Source organism: Lacerta agilis, chromosome 1 (genome assembly GCF_009819535.1).
Source record: "Lacerta agilis isolate rLacAgi1 chromosome 1, rLacAgi1.pri, whole genome shotgun sequence".
NCBI classification, from domain to species: Eukaryota; Metazoa; Chordata; class Lepidosauria; order Squamata; family Lacertidae; genus Lacerta; species Lacerta agilis.
The window spans coordinates 52,510,097-52,532,539 of NC_046312.1; the positions used below are offsets into that span (position 1 = coordinate 52,510,097).

Below are 22,443 nucleotides of genomic sequence, written 5' to 3' on the forward strand. Positions count from 1 at the left end.
TCCTCCCAAAACAATTTGCTGGAAGGTGCATACTAGTAGTGGACTAGCAAAAAGTGGGTGGAGCAAAGGATGAGACTTTTATTTGTACAATAGGCTACATTCCAGCCATGTAAAAGCAAGAAGTGCGCTCTCGCTCTCGCTCTCTCGCTCTCTCTCTCACACACACCCATCATCATCATAGTTCAAGGACAATTCCAGTCAGGCAGAAGACCCTGAAGAGGTCATGAAGCAGGGTCATGGATGATTGTGCTATGGTAAAAGAGGGTTTGGCCAAGGAAAATTATCAGGGGCTGGCTAGAGAGTCCAGATGGTTGCATTTAGCACTGACACCTCATGCTCCCCAGTGGCATAGGAAGGGGGTGCGGTCTGCCCTGGGTGTCACCACTGAGGGGGGTGACAAAATGTCGGGTTGTGGCTTGGGTGCAGGTTCCATGCTGCCCAAAATGGCAGTGTGAGACTTGCATCTAGCCACTGCCTCCCGCTCAGCTGCCTCCCCCTCAGTGGGTGGACTCCATGGAGGCTCCACTGCTGCTGCACGAGTGGATTGCAAGGGCGGGGCTGCTGTTGGGCGGCACACGTGAGGGTGATCCAGTGCCATGGGCACTGCTGGAGACCTTTGCCTGATCCCTCTTCGCTGAGCCACAAGGAGCGGGAGGGGGAGGAGGAGGAGGCGAGGGCGCAGCTGGATCATTCCAGGGCACACAGAGTCCGTGTGCACATAGGTGGCAGAGGCTCGCGCCTGCTGTGCGCACTGCTCTTTTGCACTGGGTCACTTGCTTGCGCCACCACTGTGTGGGCTGGGAGTAGCTCTGCGTGAGCAAAATCCTCCGCAAAGAGTGAAGCTCTGTGCAGCACACCCATCCCTGGCTCACCCCACCCCTGGGGGCAGGGCATGTGCACCGCACCATGCGCCTGGGTGGCTAGCTCCACCACTGATGCTCTGAACCCTGTTCTAAATGATATTTAGATAGCCACTTTTCTATTATATACAGTATATCCCTACTTCCCAGGCATGCACATATCATGTGGAATCACTGTCTTCTTTGTTTCATGACTCAGAAGTGTTAAAGATGGCATTTTGTGGAACGTTAGTCTGGATTCAGGCTGAGTTTTCTCAACTGCAAATTGATGAAATCCAGCTTATTGGCTTTCTGATTGATTTTAACCAGGTTAAGGCTCCTAGCCAATGAATTTGCTCTTGTACCTGTTGGAAATTTTTGTTTGCTGCAAATAAGCACTAATTTCTAGACTGTTAAAGTGTAAGCTAGGAAATATGCATAGAAGATCTAATTATAATTTAGGTGCTTTCAAAAGCAAATCCAGGCTTTGTGCTTCTATAATCCTTCTCTTCAAGCAGTTATTTGTCAGTAAAGTAAAGCAATTACACTTGTCCTGGGGGCCAAGGCACTGTGGGTGCCCTCAACCTCTTTTTTTAAGGGAATTGGGCCCCCTCAATGTTCAGAGGGCCCTGCACATGTCCTGATGTCAGGCAACATCAGGGCAGGCCCCCTAAAATCCTTCAGAGAAGGTTGCACCTCTGAATACATAGTACCCCCTCCTAGATTAGGGCAATAAAATGGTTTGCATCACAGATGCAAACAAATGTTTGAGGGCAGGATGAGCATTCCATTCACTTTCTCCTTGGCGCCTCCTCTGACAGCAGATAAGCACTAATAATTTTAGTTGGGAGATAGTTGCATGTAGCAATGTATGTTTACTTAATTGCTGAAATAAGGATATATGGATCAGAAGGAATGTGTATATCCTGGAATAGAAGAACCTTGCACTCTAGGAAAAGCTATAATGTACACTTCATTGATAACTACATTAAAAAAAAACACAACAACAACACATTTTTCATAGTTGAACTACCTCCTGGGCAATTTTTTTTTGTGCCTAAATGTAGATGCAGTAATTACATTTTGGTACCACAAAACTATATGTGTATAATTTGTTTCTCTCTATCAAAACTCCAATATTGTTAAATCCAGCTATCATAGTAATGACTCACATTTTGGTGAATTGGATATTTATTACTAAATGTGTTTATTAAACATATATCCTGCCCTATCTCCAAAGGATCCAACAGTGGCAAGCAAAAAGCAATAAAACAATTTTTTTAAAAAAAATCCTTATTGCATCTTTAAAACTATTCCAGTATCGATGCAGACTGTTTTGTTCTCTGTGTGCAGTGGATCATAAGAAATCCATGCACATTTTCAACCGGTGGTCAGGCAGCATGCATGGTAACTGTGACATCCTTGTTTCCCATGCTCCTTCTATCTTCAATGAATGATAAGCCAGTTACAGGTAGGTAGCCGTGTTGGTCTGCCATAGTCAAAACAAAATAAAAAATAAAAAAAATCCTTCCAGTAGCACCTTAGAGACCAACTAAGTTTGTTCTTGGTATGAGCTTTCGTGTGCATGCACACTTCTTCTGATAAGCCAGTATGTGCAATTCTGGGTGTGTACACCCCTGAACCAAGCTACACGTGGAATCCCTCAATTTATCCATGTGAGAATCAGGTCTAATTTTCTTTATAATGCAATGAGATTTAAGCCACAGTATGATTTGCTCTGGAAGCAGGATGGGCACGACAATGGTTTGTTTGTAATCCTATTTCCTTCCTTGGGGACTGGTTCTGCTGAACTTGAAGCAATTGGGGTAGAGGCACTTAAGTAGTTAATGGAACATGACCACTTAAGCAGCATGGTAAATATTCAATTCAGCTGAGAATCATTGAAGCAAATAAAAAACCCAAAGCCGCGTAGAGATTTTGTCAAAAGAAAAAAGAAAAGAAAAACATGCCAAGGTCCTTTTGTGGGATGAATAACATTTCATATAAATAATTGGAGCAATTGATTGCTCTGCATTTAGTTAGCCTATTATTCAATTTATTAAGGGTGGAAGAACAACAGCTAACGATAATAAATCCCTGGAGAAGAGAATGGAGTGGGCAACTTTCAGAATATTTAAGTTCTCTTTTGGCTCTCAGTTCACACTTCCCAATATGTACTCCATTCTGTTTAATGACAATATTCATTTCTCTCCCAGTGTTAATGGTGTTGCATTTCATTGCTCTGCAACAAGGTCAATCATTGTCTGGCTTTGTATGGAAAGCAAATGGAAGAAATGTCCTGGTCCTCCAAAACAAATTGTATTCATGCCAACAAGGTTTGTTTTTGTCAAAAACAGCACCCTGAGAATCTTGTTACCTGGTGTTAACTATGCACAAGTTATGTAGAAATGAGAGTTGGGGCCATCTAAGTTTCTGCTACTAGAAATAATGCATCAGGAGGTCAGGATTTTGTTTAGAAATAGATGACTCCATTTAGATTTGGTCTCTTTCCCTGGCACACATTTTAAGCCATAATTCTATTCCATTTCCACTTCTATCTGTGCATTTTCATGTGAAATCTGCATGCTATTCTAAGAGGTACATATTATTGCTAAGACACAATTCACTTCAGATCTTTCCTCAAAGAACTATTCAGTACTGTCCAAACTGACCCCAGTGCACCATTTATTGTGCACAGCATCCAATCCAAACCGACAAATCTGCATGTGGATGCCTGCCTCTGTGGGTGATGGCATGCTGTAGTTGAAGGATGTAGGGAAGGATGCAGGGTTTTCCCCAAGAGCAAAACTCTTCTTACAATATTGTTATAATGCTGTTCATCATTCTGAATCAGTAAGGAGTCAAACCTGTAGGGTCACGTTAGAGAAGGAAGTTTGAGATACCATATGAGAAAATTTCTTGCTATCTCCATTTACTGAAAATTAGCTCTATATGTGTCTATACGTATCAAAATGTTTTTGGTATATATAGATATTGCTGGTTTGCATGCATTAGAGGGGCTTTAACACATAAATAGTATGGTTTATGTGTTGCTTGTTCAGTCGTGTCCGACTCTTCGTGACCCCATGGACCAGAGCACGCCAGGCACACCTATCTTTCACTGCCTCCCGCAGTTTGGTTTATGTGTTAAAGCCCCTCTAATGCATGCAAGCTGGCAATGTCTATGTGTACCAAAAACACTTTCCAGCAAAATAAGTGGATTGGTATAAGCACATTTATATTCAAATTAAGAGAGAACCCCCAAATGCTTCCTCACTTTCTTATCCGGTTGCCCTAGCACAGAGATTTTGGGAAGAGGCTAAACCTAGCAAGGTTGAATGGAAACTTGAATTTGAGCAGGTCAGCTTGAAAAAGGGCTGTCCATCTCCCTTCAAATTTTATGAGCTGCATGTTTTTGATAGTTTCATTTATATTTCATTACCGAGCAAACCAAATGAATCGACAGAGAAAGCAATCAACACACAATGCGCCCGCTGGAACCTCTAATGTAAAACGGTGGCTGCTTTTGTAAACATTGCCAATTACCCAAGGAGGTACTCAAAAGAGAAGCAATCGCCTTTTTTGAAATAAGAAAAAGGGCACTCTGGACTACATCCACATACCTGTTAGCAGAGGCAGACTGGGTTCTTTCTCTTTTACTGATATTAGAAAACACTAATACTGGGCACATGTTATATTTATACCAAATAAGAACTTACTACAGTCATCCCACTGTTTTCTGATGTGCATGTGTTTGTTCTCATATTTACTCCATCTAAAATATGGTGATTTCCAGAGGATCGGTTGTGTTACTTTGTTGCAGCAGAAAGGACAAAGGGTTTTATGGAACCCTAAAAGTTGACAAACATATTGTGGTATAAGCTATTGTGGAGGACAGCCCATTTTATCAGATATGTGGAGTATTACACACGGTGGGTTTTTCCCCAGGGAGACAATAAACAGTGTGTTCAGTGAGAGGTGAAGTACAGAAAAGTACATTGTTAAGTAGGTAATTAACAGTGGTAAGTCACAAATATTAATTGTGTGCCCCCCACCCCCCACTATTTTTCTTGGTATGTTAGATCACATTAATTTGGTGAGTGCATGGATACAGGAACACATAACTAGAATTATTTTAAAGCAGTTTGTGCTCATTTGTGTGACTCTGCAATCACTATCCACATTGCTGTGGTTTAATCAAGGCTACCAAACTGAATCTTTAGTTTGGGGTTGGGGACTTGATCTGGCTGCTGGTGTGCTGGTCCCATGGGTTACCCGAGAGGCGAGGTCCAAGTCCGGTCTGTGGTCAAAGGTTCAGCATAGAAACACTCCGTAGTAGCTGAAGCTGGGTGCAGAGCAGGGAGTCAGGCGAAGTCAGGAACAGGTATGCAGGCAGGAAAGCAAGATAGGCCTCAAGCAACAACTAGCCACCAACAATGTTGCTCCCACAACCCAGGTGCTGGGTCTGGCTGCCTTTTATCTAGAACGGGGTAACAGATAGCCCCGATCCCCTGGCAACTCATTCCCTCGCCTCACCTGGAGGCGAGCACTCCTCCTGCGAGTACTCAGGTCTCTCCTTCTATCAGCCCTGAGTCTCTGGGAGATGCCAGTGGGTTACAGGACCCAGGAGCCGCCTCAGCCCCAGCTGGCAATGGGCCAGCTGTTGGTGATGACCCGGCTGATGGCAACGAGGTATCCCCTGCATCTGGAACCAAGGCAGACTCAGGCCCTACACTCGGCTCAGCTGTGTCTTATTGCAGGGGAGGCTGAGCAGACTGAGGCTCCTCAGGACCAGGCCCCAGACTTGGTTCAGCCGATGTCCCAGGCAGAGGGTCCGGTACAGGCTGCAACTTCTCCGGCTCTTGAGTCTGAGCCCAAGTCCCAGGCCATCACAGCTGGACCAGATCCTTATGTCCTCTTCATGCGCCAAGTTTGGCCTGAAATTCAGAGGCTCCCCTCTCCTGCTTTAGATGAACCTGAACACCAACTGTTAACAACATTTTAGAACAACGTTGACTAACTGGAAAGGACTCCACAGAGAACCACAATAATATCTTAAAGAGAAAGGATGAAGGACCTTTGCATATTGCACACACAATTAAAATTCTTGGAAAGGAGATGTCTTAACAAGTTTCAGATATTGTGTTGGATTTTGGGGTACAGAGGGGAACTCTTGTTCCCCCTATCCCCTGAGGCTAGGACATAAATCGCTGTCTCCTACCCAGCCATTTTTTTAAAAAACAACAACAACCCCATTGCTTCAAGTTAAATGTTAGGAAACACTTCCAAGCATATAAGACCAGTTCAACAATTGGATCAGTTGTCCAGAGGAACAGTAAAATCTCTTTCTCTCGGCTTTTTAGTACAAGTTTAGACAGTTATTGCTTCAGGATGCTTTAGATAGATGATGCCTTGTTTTAGAACAGGTGATTGGCCTACAAGATCCATTGGGTCCCTTCCAGCTTCATGACTCATTAAACAAAACCATGCTACCTAGGTGTTATGTATTGAAGTTCTCACCCTAGGCCACTAGGGGTGTGTGTATATAGTTCATTCTGCTGCAGTTCTCACTCAGGTCCATACATGCAAATGAGGGATTGAAAGTGATGTACTTGGATTTGGTAACTACATAAAGTTGTTACTTTTGCTTGTAGCTGAGTTCTGTATAAGCAGGCTGCTGAGCCCTTCAGTTCAGTTCTGTTCCAGCCTGAGAATAAAGAGAGCTGCTTGGAGAATCACTGCGTTGTCTGCTATGTCCTACCCATATTTAATACTAACATTTATGTACAGTACAATCCCAGCATTGCATTGCCTTCAGGTGTCTTCTAGAAGTTGTGTCTTTTTGTCTGGATTAATGCAGGTGTCTGCTGTGATGCTTTGAAATGACTGATGGAAGATGTTCTTTTTAAATAGCTCCTTTGTATCTTTGGCATCCCCTTCATCTTTATAACTTCCTCTATCTCAAACCATTTAGTATATAATGGGTATTATTCATTTATAGATTTACTGCAGAGATCTTTCATCCTGAAGGATTCCACAACCCTTACAGTCCTTTGTACATGCATGGGATATTCACTGAACCAGAACTGAACTCTCTGGCATTCAGGAAGTTTGTGTTGTCCATAGCCCTACATCTGAACCTCTCCCCCCCCCCCTTGGCTAACAGCCAAGATATCACAAGAATCAACATTCTGGGATGTAAGGCCTTATAGCTATAATTTGTATTCAGTCACTGATTTTGAACAATTTAAAGAAGGTTATATTTTTGAATAATTTTCATCATAAAAGAAATCTAACTTCATCTCTAAAACAGAGACCGAAGGAGAAATTAGATTCCACTACAAGCTTAGGGTGGTTGAAATAGGCAACACTAGTTAAAACTGCTTTGAACGAAATGTACATGGAATGGCAAATCAGCTGTAAATGCCTTGGGCTTAAACCCAAAGTCAGGATTAAAGGATCTGGTGGTTCTATGCAGAATTTTGGGAGGCTTTATATGTTAGACAGTTGTTCCCACTGCACAATCTTCCATATGGATCGCAAGCTTACAACCCTTTCTAGATCAAGTTGCATTTGCCTCCATTATCATTCTGATATAAGTGCACCCATTGGCTAATAATAATAATGTTATTATTTATACCATGCCTGTCTGGCTGGGTTTCCCCAGCCACTCTGGGCAGCTTACAGAAAATCTAAAAGCATAATAAAAACATCAAGCATTAAAACCTCCCAATACAGGGCTGCCCTCAGGTGTCTTTTAAAAGTTGTGTAATTCTTTATCTCCTTGACAACTGAAGGGAGGGCATTCCATGGGAGAAGGCACCCGCTACCAAGAAGGCCCTTTGCCTGGTTCCCTGTAACTTCACTTCACGCAGTGAGGGAACTAGCAGTAGACCCTTGGAGGAGGACCTCAATGTCCAGGCTGAGCGATAGGAATGGAGACAGCCAAGGCCGTTTAGAGCTTTAAAGGTCAGCACCCACACTTTGAATGTTGCATGTGCTGTGGGGTGGACATTTTTCATTGTGAAACTAGTCTCTGATGCCTGCTGTGATTTGTTTGTGGAGCACCTAGTAGATAAAAGGGCACATAATTGATTTGATTGATATGCCACACTGGATGAGGAGTTTGCACTGCAAGCATGCTTGGCCTTCTCTGAGCAGAAGGACAAATGTCAGTTATTGCATTTGAGGTTGCATGGGCAAGCTGCTTAGAGAGGTTCTGCCAACCGATTGGCTGCTCGATCCCTGCTTTCATAGATAGTTAAAGCCAGCTGTGAGTTGAGTAGGTTCTCATCAGAAGATCTTAAGTGTTTGGGGGTTAATAGAGGAGATTCAGCAGCCAAGCCACTTAGGCATTTAAAGTAAGAGCAAACATTTTGAAAAGGCCCTAGCAAGTGTGGATGCTTCAAAAGAAATGATTTCTGTAAAAAGAAGAAATTTTAGATCATGCATATTAACATGTGGATTACTACATTGTTTACGAGCTGACCTTTTCAAACCTCCTTCAAAGACAGCTCTATCTGGAGCATATTACACCAATTTAAAACAGAACTCATCAGAGCATAAATGATAGTGCCACAGTCTCTTCTAGCAGTGATGTAGCTGGCATATTAGACAGAATTCATAAAAGGCACTCTGGGCCACAGCTGCCACTGGGAAATCCAGGAAGAAGGCAAAGTTTAACAGCATCTTCCATGTGGATCTAACAGTGGACTGCAAGCCATCCCGGTAGTCAAATCCAGCCAATCAATCCACACTATCTAGATTGGTTTACTTACCCTTATTCCGTCAACTCCTGATTCAAACACATATCAAGAACTCCACTGCCTTACAAATAGACATGGGCATCACCAGCATGCTGATGACGCCAAACCCCATGTCCTCTGATGACTTCTCCTGGTAGATGTTGAAGAGCATAGATGGCAGTTTGCAGCTGAGGAAGTGTGAAAATACTATTTCTCCTGTCCTCTGTAGACTGATGATGCCATATTCTGCTGATATCCTATGTGGAACGGAACTTGGAGGCACTGGGTTTCAGTGTTTCTGTTCATGACTCACTGGCAGAAGACAGGTGGTGGTACTGGGAGACCAGTGTTCTTCCCAACAGGATTTGCCCTGTGGAGTTCTGCAGAGTTCATTTCTCAAGCTTTGTAACATTAAGCTGTTGGGGTAAAGTCATCAGAGATTTGGGGTGAGGTTCCCTCAGCATGATGGTGCTCCGAGCTCTGCTCTCCCCTTCTTTTCATCTGATCAATGCAATGCAGGGGATTCCCATAACATGTGCCTGAAAACAGCGATGGACTTTATGAGGCCAAGTAAACTGAAGCTCAGTCGAACATAAGAGACGGTGCAGCCAGGAGAGGCTCTTTTGTCTGTTCTGGATGGTTCACATTTGCCTTTAAGGAGCAGAAATACAATTTAGGGCTACGCCTGATCTCTCAGTGCTCCTGGACACTCAGGTGGCAGGTTGGCATCAGTATTGCCTTCCCCTCCCCTGCCAAAAAATAAAGTGTTATGAGTGAATGATCAATACTATATAGCCTAGATGCATAGTATACAGTGTATTATCTGGAGAAGCACAGTGAAAATTACAAGGAATTCTGAGTGACTGCAAATGATGACAAATGTAAATGCCTCTTTGCATCCTCAAGCTATCAAAGCAGTGTACAAGACGATAAAGCAATAGGCAAAACAAACAAACAAAAAACAGTTTTTAAAAGCAATCGAACCATTCTTACAAGTTCAGTGAGGGTGACATTCCACCTTATTACTATGCGTAAAAATTCAAGCAAATGAAAGTGAGATGCCTGCAGCAAAATGAAAAGCTTTTGGAACCAAACACACACACACACACCGCACAAAAGCAACAGCTTAATTAACAGTGTTAATTTTTGGCAGCAGAAGCTTTAGCCATTCCACAATTCCCATGCTTGAGGAGCCACAGCATCCACTTTTTGTATGGCAGGGACACCACTGCATTTTTAATAGCTGGAGTTGGCTCTTGTGGGATTGGAAGCTATTTCTACAGTGTCTACCTCATGTTATTTAAAATGGAAATTGCTTTATTAAAAACGGGTCTCTTTCAGTGCATCTGTTCCTATGCAACAGCAAAGGTAATACTTGTAATATACGGCATATTTGGAAATGTTATAACTCCAGTGGAATACCCTCCTGGGAATCTTATGTAAGTCTCCTGCTGCAGCTCTTTGTTCTCTGTGCGTGTCAAGTTGTTAAACCAGCTTTGGCTAACCCCAGAGTGTCTGTATCCCAAATCCTTTTTTTTTCCTTTGGATTAGTCAAGCATGCAAAAATATTTGATTTTATCAATCTGAAGGTGTTGCTCAGGTTGATATTAAAAATGGACTTCGGTTCACTCTGATATTTTTTTGCATCAATGAGATTTCAAATCTCAAGGTGAAAAGGGAACAAAATGATTCATTCTCACTTAGCTGATACATAAAGAGCCTAGTCCATTGGTGGCGTTTTACTTATAACCATCACTTGCAAAAAGGGCCCAAATGCTATTAGACAAGTTTTGAGAGCTGGCATAGCTGAAAGCAGGAAATGCCACACAAGATGCCTTCTTAGGATATGATAGAGGCAATAAGGGACAGGGTTACTGTCACCTTATGGGCTAGGACCTGAAGACTGGCCTCACAGTTCCTAATGCCAGCATATTTTTCATTTGCTAAAAACACATAGCAAGCAGCTATGTGTCAGGTCAGAATAGTATCACAGAGTTGGAAGGGACCCCGAGGGTCATCTGGTTCAACCCTCTGCAATGCAGGAATCTCTTCTAAAGCATCCATGACAGATGGCCATCCAACCTCTGCTTAAAAACGTCCAGTGAAGGAGAGTCCACAACATCCTGAGGGAAACTATTCCACTGTCAAACAGCTCTTACTGTCAGAAAGTTTTTCCTGATGTTTAACCGGAATCTCCTTTCTTGTAACTTGCGGCCATTGGCTCGAGCCCTACCCACAAGAGGAGGAGAAAACAAGCTTGTTCCTTTTTTCAAGTGACAGCCCTTAAGATATTTGAAGATGACTATCATATCTCCTTTCTGTCTCCTCTTTTCCAGGCTAACAGATGATCACCTATTTGCATTGAAAGCTCAGGTTCAATGCATAGGGAGAAATGATTAAATCAACATGCACTGTGGTTCCAATCCTGACTCGCAACACCCAGCCCAAGTTGTTGCTCAACATAAACAAAAAGTAAAACATTGTGCGTGAAATGTGATCATTCAGTTTCTTATATGACCTAGTTTGGCCCTCAAGCAATGTGCAAGCACTAAAACAACCTTTACACATAAACACATGCTGGAAAAGAATATTATATTTTAAAATGTGGAGTCCTAGAACTCATTCACAGAATGAAACATACATGTCTAGCATTGTACTGTGAGCTAGCTACCTCTACTGACTGTTTCTCTGCGATGGAATTGCACCATGACCAATGGATCAGAGTCACATCTACTGGCAGATTCATGAAGCTAGATGGTAACAATTCAGTCAACACATACATAAGTGAGTCAAAACTATCCATTTAAGACATACAGTTATAACTTGGACAAGGGATTTTAGCATAACTGCCCCTGTCAAGATATAACAGGCACCCATTATTTGCACTTTCTGGAAGCAATAGAAGACATTTGAGCCATGAAGCTTTCTTAGCTGGGTGAATAGGTCTCCATTTTTTATTGTTGTGCTTGTAACCAGTGAATAGACTAGTGTTGGAAAGGAGATCCTCTTAACTGAGTTGCTGAGGTTTTATTTTTAAATTCTACCTTTCACTGGATGTCACGTTCATTCAGATATGTTTTTAAAAAAGCAGTGCGGGTTGAGTACATTCTCTATGAAGCTAGTTGTATGGATAATTAATTAGTGAGGTTGGCAAGGACTGCTCTAATTGCTATGTGAGAGGCTAGCTCATATTTGCCAACATTCCCTACCTTCTAACAGCCAGCCTCCAATTGGAATGTTAGTATTAAATAGATAAAACAGCCGGTGCAGTCATGTGTACTTGCTTTTTGACTCCATCTAAAGAGTTTCTTGTCATTACTACATATCCAGTGGCTTCACTGAGATCAGCTGTCATTTCCATATACATCAATACTAATTGGAAATAAAGTAGGCATTCAACAAAGGTAGGTGCTCAACTATGTGAGCATCACTGATTGAATTGCTACATGCAGAACCCAGGGAGGCCCTGTCCCCCTTAAATAGGCCTCCTGCTTTAATTCTCCTTGCACCCTAGCACCCTGGTCTCAGGGGTGTAGGAAGGGGGGGGGACTACCCCGGGTATACTCACTGAGGGGGGTGACATTCGGCGCGCCACCCACCTGCAACTCCCAAGCCTACCCCGAGCCATCAGGGTAAGGAGGGAGCTGCACCACTTTGCTGGTGGCATTCCCTTCCCCTTTTGTTTTGATAGCTTGGGGGAGGCTTGGGAGTTGCGGGCAAGTGGCACACTGAATGTCCATCATGGGTGGCTTGCTCTGCCCCCGGCTGCAGGGCATGCCCCAGGACTACCAATTTCCATCTTACTTGGGCTCTTGCCTCTTTTTGGTGGTAGAAATGGCAAATTATCTCCAATCTGATGAGTTCAATCTGTGCTATCTCCAACCTAGTGGGTTGGGTTTTTCCTGTACTGTGGAACCTTGTGGAGTACTAACAACACAGATATAAAAACACAGAGACATTTTACATTGCCATATAGTTTGCAGAGGTATTACTATAATGCCCTGAATGATCATCTCATTCCTCAGCACACCAATTTTTGCTGCCACTGAAATCCGGTTTTATCTAACTCTGTTTAATCTTGCTGTAAACTTCTGCTTGATCATTGCACACAATGCCAAAGCAACATACAGATTATCCTACTTGTTGAAACAGCTCGAGGCATGAACCATTGTCATCTGTGATTGTGTGGCATAGCAGAAGGTCAGTTATTGGAAGAGTGTTACTTTGAGTCAGTTGCATGAAAAATATCCCAAGGACTGAGTTGTATATCAGGCTGAGCAGCTGTGAGGGTTTAGCTAAAAGATTAAAGTAGCAGAGCTCAAATATTCAGAGTTAAATAGTAACTTCACAGGGCCCAGATGGTAATTATTGCTGTGTAAATTTAGCTGAAAATATTTTATAATGTAATCTTAATGCCTCTCAATTGTTACATGGTATTAAGAAACATTGGGATCTATAGGATCTATTTCCCCTTGATGGCTGTGATCTACATTACACAAACACAGCCTCCTGATTGCCATGGAACCTCTCTCTGCTATAACCCACAGAGAGAATCCTGTGCACCAGAGGGGTTATGGATCATGGTTTATGCACTTGGCTTAGGATGCTAGTATACTCTGCCACGTTTAACTTTGTTCCAGTGATTCATCTTCCTGCTTGATTCCTAAACAATGATATTGGCAAGGCTACTTGACCAGGAATTGAGCTTATTAGATCAGAGTGTAATACATACACCCTAGTCCAGCACAGGGCTGGAGTTTAGTGGTAAAGAATGCAAAAGGCCCTAGGTTCAGTCTCTCACATCTCCAGGTTGGATTCGGAAAGAGACTCCTATCTGAGATCAATTGCTGGTCCACGAGCCAGTACTGAGCCAAATGGACTAATGGTTTGACTCAGTATAATGGGGCTTCCTATAAGACCTGCATTCACAACCAAGCTTCCATTTGCATATCAATGTCACTTGCTATAATCTCTGTGCATATCAGCAAATATGGGTTCGGAATATGAATGCTGTCTATCAATGGCTAGTACTAATGATGGCTAATATATACCACATCCACAATCAAAGGCTACCAATTGCTGGGGGGGGGGGGGAAGAGCAGGTTGTTGTCCTCACGACCTGCTTTGAGGCTTTCCACGTGGATCTGGTTAGCCATGGTGGGACACTGAAGAACTTGCTGGATCAAGCCAATGGCCTATCCTATTTTTCACAGTGGCCAACCACATGTCCATGGGAAGCACATAAGCTGGACGTGAGCACAACGGCACTCCCATCTCCTGTGGTGTTCAACAACTAGCATTCAGAAACATACCACCTCTGATAGCAGAGGTAGAACATAGTCACAAGGTTCAGCAGCCATATTGTGAGAGGTATATGAAGAAGAAAGCTTTTTGGCTTCGCAAATAATATTATTTCACAGAGCAATTCTATGGTAGGTGTGGATGGAGAGAGTCCATAGCAAAGCAATGCTTACATCCAATATCCTGATGGCATGCTGCAGCCAGGGTGAACGGTGTTTGTGAGAGACTTTATTTTTGTATTTAATGATTACTACAATACAGTGGTACCTTGGTTCTGGGAGTCCATTCGACTCCCAAAACCATTCGAAAACCAAGGCGCAGCTTTCAATTGGCTGCAGGAGCTTCCTGCACTCAATCGGCTTCCGAGAAACATTTGCAAACCAGAACACTTACTTCCAGGTTTGTGGCATTCAGGAGCCAATTTGTTTGACAACTAAGCCATTTGGAAACCAAGGTACCGCTGTACAAGCAATATAAAAATACAGCATTAAAAGCAGTTAAAACCATAGAAATAACCTGTCCTGTCAGCATGGAAAATGATGATAATGATGACTCCTCCCAAAGCCAAAAATTCCTTTTTAAATCCGGACCAAACATATTTTCCACATTCAGACACCTTTACATGTCAAACTGATTCCCTGCAACACACACACACACACACACACCACTGTCTGCTGGTGTCATGTGCCCTGAGAAGCTGAATGCCTGGTTGGGAGGTGAAGTCAGGAGGACTGATTGAAATGAAGATCTAATCTGATTTTTTGACTCCTTAACCTTTGTGGTAAGTTCTGTCCCTGAATTTCAACAAGTCTAAAGAAATCTAGTAATTGCTTTGTGATAAGAAGGGCTGCACTAAAGGATTTTCCTGAGGCTAAGACTATTGAAGGTCCAATAAACCTGACAAAGTCCATGAGCCCCAAAAGGCCACTGAGGTTGGATCAGCTGAAGGCTAATGTACACTGGGGAAAGGTCAGATGGCTATAGAAAAGCCAAACGGCCCCTGTCTTTCTATTCAGCATCAGAGAGTGCTGGAGCCAAGTGGGAAGACGAGAGTGCTTGGTATAAATCAGTTTGCTTATATATTTTTGCCACTGTTTTAGCCTAACCATTCCATTTCTGCCTTTCTCAGCTGCAAGCCACAAGTGACTTAAGATGAAGTTTCCACACACCATCCATAAAAATGAGAGAGAATGGCCCACTGACTTTCCCTTTCAACCACTATGGGGGTGTTTGTTTTTTTCCTCTCGCGCTCGCTCAAGAGAAGACAAGATCAGAATGTAGGACACAACATGGTTTTAAGGTGTTTGTGATGGACAATGCACTTTTCCATGAATGGGCAATTAAAGATCTCTCTCCCCACCTGCTTTTGCTAACTAGGCTAGGTCTGTAATAAAGGTATTAACAAATGGAAGTCCCCAAGGAATAAGAAACACTGCACCATATTGTAGTTTTCTGGGAGTGCTAGAATGGACCAATCTGTCTAATTCTAGTCTATGGCTCTTTCCTATGTGTACACACACTTAATTCCATTCCACTCCCATTGTTCATTAATTTGTTATATATCACCACACACAAAATGAGCATTTAAATACAATCCAAGTGCATGATTTAAATACACATTTTTTTCTGAGACTGCAAATTTTAAATACACTTTCTCTCAAAAGATACATTTCTAAATTTATTTTTCTCTATCAAAATACGTGTTTGTTGGTTTTTTAGATACTTCTTTGAACTGTGAACTGTGCTGAAGCATTTTGTAGTGTGAAACCCAGTGGATAGTGAACAGCGCGATCCTAACCCAATATATTCAGAAGTAAATTCTGTTGAATTCAATGGATCTTAGTCCCAGGAAGTGGGATTAGGATTGCAGTCTTACTTTGTGATATGTTGATCACTCCTTGAGAACAAGCATTTCAGCTTGCCAGACAGAACAACCCATTTCTCACCCCCCTGTGTGCTGTTCTGGGGGTTCTCCAGAACTTCATTCAGAGCCAATTCCAGGAGGGAGAAGAGAGGTGAAAGTCCCGTAGCAGAAGTGGAAGTCCTTGGGTGGGTTTCCACTGATGGGACTCATTAGTTGAATACTGCCCACAGTTCCCAGGATTCTATCGGGAGCATCATGACAGTTGAAACGGTACAGCAGGGCTTTAAATGTATGATGTGGATATGGTCTCCATCTCCGTACACACTGAAGAATTATCACAACATGCATAGGCTTTTGACACAGCACGCGAAGTGAGGGATTGCAACAGTTCTTTAAAATAGCAGTCTGTCTGACAGAATGAAGGTGTGAGAACAGCCCGTGGCACTTTTGTCAGTAGGATTCTTTCTACTGAATAGAGCCCGACAGGGCATTGCAATTTTCAGATCACAGGACATCCAGGGGAGGTGAATGTGCAGGCCATCAGAAGCTTACCAGAATTTTCTGAACATATGACAAAATTAATTAGCATTAATTAATTAGCAATCAGCTGAAGGATTATTTACAGGGAAAATAGTTTATATCTAAAGGTAGCAAATATTTGCTATAAAATAATTTATAAAATAATTTGCTACAAATAATTTATATCAAAAGGTGGGGAATATTTGATGTAAAAGCTATTTTATCAGCACCATTTCTCTGTTTGAAGTATATGGTAGAAATTAAATACGTCAATTTGTCCATCTGCTACATTTTTAAAAGGGCTTTGCGAAAATGTCTCAAGAAGTAATTTTTCAGGAGAGAGACAGGTGGAGTGTGACTCCTTTGGTGGTTCTTGATCTCTCAGCTGCTTTTGACATCATTGACTGTGTTATCCTTCTGGGACTACTCAGAGGGAGGGAACAGTTTTGTTCCTACTGCAGGGCTGTTACCGGAAAGTAATTGCTCAGCCCCAGGGCTTTTGAATTGTGGGGGTCCCACAAGGGTGGACTCTTTCTCCTTTGCTATTTAACATCTATCTGAAACTGTTGTGAGCTGTTGTCCAAGGATTTGAAGCATAGTGCTATCAGTATACTGATGACACACAGCGCTCTCTCTCTCTCTCTCTCTCTCTCTCTCTCTCTCTCTCTATATATATATATATATATATATATATATATATATATATTTCGTCTGAAGCAGAAGCTGTGAAAATGTTGGATTGGTGTATGGAAGCAGTAAAGTGCTAGATGGGAGCTAATAAACTGGGGCTGAACCCCAACAAGAAAGAGGAGCTGTGAATAGTTGGTTCCCATGTCCAAAAATTAGGTGTATGCCCTGTCCTTGGAAGTGTTGAATTCCCCCAAAGGAACAGGTTCATAGTCTCAAGTGGCTTCTGTGAATTGGGGTATTTGTGCCCAACTTAGGGTATTCACCAGTTACAGCCATTCCTGGCTAGGGATAGCCTGTCCTCTGTTGCCCATGCTCCAGTAATCTCCCACTTGTGTCATGGGGCTTCCTTTGAAGATAGTCCAACAGCTACTGGTACTGCAGAATGCAGTTGATAGTTTGGTAAGTGGGATCATGTATTGCTGGTCCTGAAAGCTCTGCAATGGCTGCCAGTAAGCTCCTGAACCCAGTTCCAGGTGCTAGTGCTATCTCAAAAAGCCCTAAATAGCTTGGGACCCAAATAACTAAAAGAGCTATTTTCCACAGTATCAATCACCTTGGGCCATACAATCAGCAGGAAGGGCCCTCTTGGTGCTGAGGCTGGTTCTGGTTGACATTGACCCATCACAGGGTCTTCTGAGTGGTGGCTCCTCGTTTGTGATATGCCTTCGTGAGTGGGGTGCATCTATCTTCCTCATTATTGGCTTTCAGAAGTAACTTAGAAACATTCCAGTTTACCCTGGGATTTGATGGCAGATACCGGACATGGCAACCATTAAATTAATAACTTTGCTTTTAAATGTGTTTAGATGTTTTTCTTTTTTTGATGTGTTTTTGTGGTTTTGAATTGTTCTTAAATGTTATAAATATATTTATATTCCAATTTAAATTGTACTGTTTTAATATTTTGATGTTTGCTGCCCTTGGTTCCTTTTGGAGGAAGGGTGGGATAGAAATTTAAAGATAATGATGATATAAAAAACATTTCTAAACTGATTTCTTTGTAACTGAATGGAAGTAACAAGTTAAACCAGTATGAGGAAGTGAGAATTGAAAAAGGAGGCATGGCTCTTATCCTCATTATTTTAATGCAGTCAGGGCTATATATACAAGCTCTTGTTCAAATGTCAGAACAAAGTTTATTGTGGTTTTTTTAGAGGTGCATTGTTGTGCCAGAAGACTAAAATCTGATGTGCAAAATTCAATCTGTGAACCTTATTGAAGTATCCTCTGTCTCTTACACCACCTTTAAAAAGTCCTCTGTTGAAAGCAATGGATCCTGGGTCAACAGAACAATTCAAGGACCACAACTCTTAGTTGATTGAAACAGATTTCTACTTGCCTTACCTACAAACTTAAATTTGAGAATTCCCATTTTTTATTGTGGTGGCTGGAACATTTGCAATCCTTTCTGTTCACTTTGAAATTGGTAACTTTATCAGCTCCACATATGCCAAATACCAATCTGATGCATCTGGCTGTTAAGCTGTTTAATCTCTCTGGGGGGATGTTGGTTCAAATCCATGACGAACTATCATATAAAAATATGTCCATGCCAGATGTCTTTTAACTTCTGTAGCTTTCGAAGCTGGGACATATACTCTAGTTACTCAACATTTCAGCAAGCTTGCCTAGTTCATTTTTCTCTTTCTTTTTGCTGATTGAAACTTCCACAGGTAAAGTAGAGTAGAGATTGTAATAAAATATGGCCTGAAAACATGATGCTTTCTCTGTTCCCACTGAGTTCATAAGTAACCACCTGTGGGATGCCTGAAAGCACAGCCATATGTGGCCCATGGGACTATCCTTAGTGGCGGGAAAAGTTCTCTCTGTGAAGATTGGGAGGAAAACTCTGGTGATATTTTGAGAGTTTTTTGAAGAGATTGGGAGATGAAAGAGAGACTGGGAACACGGCAGAGTAACTATGAAAATATAAATGATTACCCAGGAAAATGAAAAAAAACAACAACCCTATTTTGGGATTTTCCAGGATTTCAAAATGTGCAGGGCTCTGTATGGATACAAGACGCTGCTGCCAACATTCATTTTCCAGTTCTGATGAAAATGGGCATGAGGGACAGAAGTAGTGTGCTCGCTGCTGGTGGTAATATAAGCATTAACTTATACCTTATAATAGCTCCTAAATAGGGCTAGAGTGATGGAGACCATAGGAGCCAACTCCTAAGGGCTGAAGGGACCCCCAATAAAATATTTCAGGGGGCCACCCCCCAAGTTGAGTGGCATTGCCATTGCAATTGTGTGTTCGTGTGTGTGTGTGCTGTTTCTTGTGATCAATTATGTGGGGTGGGGCTTACTTGCCCCCATCAATATTTTATTCAAGTTGGTACCCCAGACAGAGACTGAGATCTATAAATGATTCCAGCCCAGGGCTGTCATTGCCGGACAAGTCTGAGCATTTGCTCACCTGTGGACCGCTCATTTAATTTATTCCACCTCTCTCTCTCTCTCTCTCTCTCTCTCTCTCTCTCTCTCTCTCTCTCTCTTACCTTGAACTATAAACCCTTCTGAATTATTCACCTTGCTTCTTCCCCTTTCCCCCCTCCAATAAATTCTTCTTCTTTCCTCCTGTTATTTTTTAAGTCACCCACTGTTTCTTTCATTGCTTCCTTTCAGGAAATCTGAATGGCTGAATTTTTAGGGATCTTGTGCTATTTTTGTGCTCTCTCATTTTTTTGAGATATGTTTTATATCATATAACTGCTGTTGGCATATAGTTTTTGCTGTTCTATTGGTTTTTTTAAAAACAACACCAGCAGCAACAACAAAGTTTAGTATGCTTTTAAAAAAAAAGATCAGAAAAGAGCAACCAAAATGATCAGGGGGATAGAGTTACTCTGTGAGAGGAGGTTGTCATTTTGGGGGCTTTCTAGTTTACAGAAAATGTAAGAGATGACATGATAGAAGTTTATAAAATTCTGTACACATTGGCGGACCTACATTTTTTGGACCCTGAAGCATGAACTGTTATGGGAACCCCTTTGCAACCAGCAACCAAGTCTGGATAATCACTGTCATCTTCTCCAATGGGGTTGTTTATGACCGTCTTCACAACATCTGTGCTACTGTCTCTCAAACTTTGGGATTGTTGAAATATATACAACAACAAAAATAATCAATTTGATCTGTACAACTCAGATTAGGTCTGTTGTTCAGTCGTTCAGTCGTGTCCAACTCTTCGTGACCCCATGGACCAGAGCACGACAGGCACCCCTATCCTCCACTGCCTCCCGCAGTTTGGCCAAACTCATGCTAGTCGCTTCAAGAACACTGTCCAACCATCTCATCCTCTGTCGTCCCCTTCTCCTTGTGCCCTCCATCTTATGACACATTAGATTACAATAAAATGTTATAAATCAACGACAAAGTTTAGTATGCTTTTTAAAAAAGAAGATCAGAAAAGAGCAACCAAAGCCTTCCCAAAAACCCTCTAAACAAATACAGTTCACTGGGTTCTCTAGGAGCTGGAATTACTGTTAAACTGGTTTAAGTTAGTGGTGCAGGTGTGTGTTATATTTTAGCCAGAGAGAGCATGGGGGGGCACTCATTGTGTTCGTGGAAAATGCCCATTTCTTTGTCTTTTGACAACAAGGTTCCTACTGTTTGCATTAATCACATTCAGTGCTTTATAATTAAATATGCAGTGCTAATTCAAATAATTAAAATTAAATACAGCAAATCATTCTCAAACAATGTAAGGGAAGCAGAAGTGGAAAAGCTGTGTTCCAAGGTCTTTTAATAAGTTTAGATTTGTTTTAATATAAAAAGGCATAATAGCAGGGTTTCTAGGTATTTCTTTCATTATTTAAAGATTCTTTTCATAAAATGAACATGCTGGCACCCTTGTTCTGTTTTCACAGTGTGTTCATAATTACAATTTTTTTAAAAATAAAACTCAACAGAGCAAACTTATAATAAGGTAAAATTACATCTATGAAATAATATAATTTTCCTAACAGCTAACTATTTTCCCATCAGTGATAAAATTCAATAGTCACCTGTTTCCATAAGAGAATTGTAGGTGTTTTGAACAGGAAAATATCGTGGTGGTTTGTAACCTTTTCTTAAAACACAAAAAACCTATAAAGAAATTAGCTACCACCCATGGGATTCAGGTTACAATCCTATAGACTCTTAGCTGGGGAAAAGTCCCATTTAACTAGTGAGCTACATTTACAGACAGTGTGCTCTGGCTTCTGTCACGGTGTTTCATTGCACCAGAAGCGGTTTAGTCATGCTGGCCATATGACCTGGAAAGTTGTCTCTGGACCAACACAGGATCCCTCAGCCTGAAGTGAGATGAGCGCCATATCCCATAGTCGCCTTTGACTGGACTTAACAGTCCAGCGGTCCTTTATCTTCACCTTTACCTTTTACCCTCAAGAGCTTGTTGAACAACAACAACTATCTAGCTCCATAACTAGCTGTTATGAAAATTATATTATTTCATAAGATGTAATTTTACCTTATTATAAGTTTGCTCTGTTGAGTTTTATTTTTTTTAAAAAAAAAAAATGTAATTATGAACACACTGTGAAAACAGAACAAGGGTGCCAGCATGTTCATTTTATGAAAAGAATCTTTAAGTAATAAAAGAAATACCTGGTCCATTGGCTATACTAGTTGGGGCTGGTGGGAAGCAATGTCTGGTGGGCCACAAGCTTTAAAAGGATGGGATATAGTATTTCTAAGTGTTGAGGCTGGAAATTTGTGCAGACTTTAGTGGTAGTATTATCTATTAAATATAGATAGTTTTGCTTCTGAAAAGATGGGTGTACAACTGCACTGCAAAATACTAGAAAACTAGAAACACGTATTGTGCTGCGAAATCTTATTTTAACTTATTTTAACTGGATTTTCAGATATATATTATTATATGTTAGTCTCTTTTTCAGGTTTAAATTTTAAATACATAAGAGCTGACCCACTAAGAGTAAATACAATAGGTTACCGGTATCTACCCAGATGGCCGCCCACAGATCCAGGCGAAATATCAGTCCTAATATCCCAGTTGAAAGTCGGCAAGGCCCCCGGCCCTGACCTGGTTCCTGCAGAGGCTATTAAATCACATCCTGAGTGGTGGTCAGGAATCCTGGCCAAAACCTTTGACGCCATTAATGTTACTGGCTGTATTCCCAAGACATGGAAGGAAGCCATTATTATACCAATCTATAAAAAAGGTCCTCCTGCTGATCCAGGGAACTATCGTAGTATCAGCCTCCTTTCGACTATAGGGAAAATATATGCCCGCTTGTTGCTGTCTAAACTGTCTCAATGGGCAGAAGAATCCAACCTGATTGGCCATGAACAAGCGGGCTTTAGACCCAATCGTTCCACCATAGATCATGCCATAATCCTTTATCATCTTGCAAGGAAATACTCCTTCCCCAGTCGAGGACGTTTATGCGCTGCCTTCATAGACCTGAAGGCAGCCTTCGACAGCATCCCCAGAACCATTCTATGGGAGAAA

General features: G+C 41.8%; 1 protein-coding gene across 3 annotated transcripts in view; it reads left to right on the top strand.

The window, feature by feature from the left end:
* The window catches only part of LRRC4C (leucine rich repeat containing 4C), a 593,943-nt gene that overhangs the window by 385,974 nt on the left and 185,526 nt on the right, over positions 1 to 22,443 (top strand). The window lies entirely within an intron of this gene.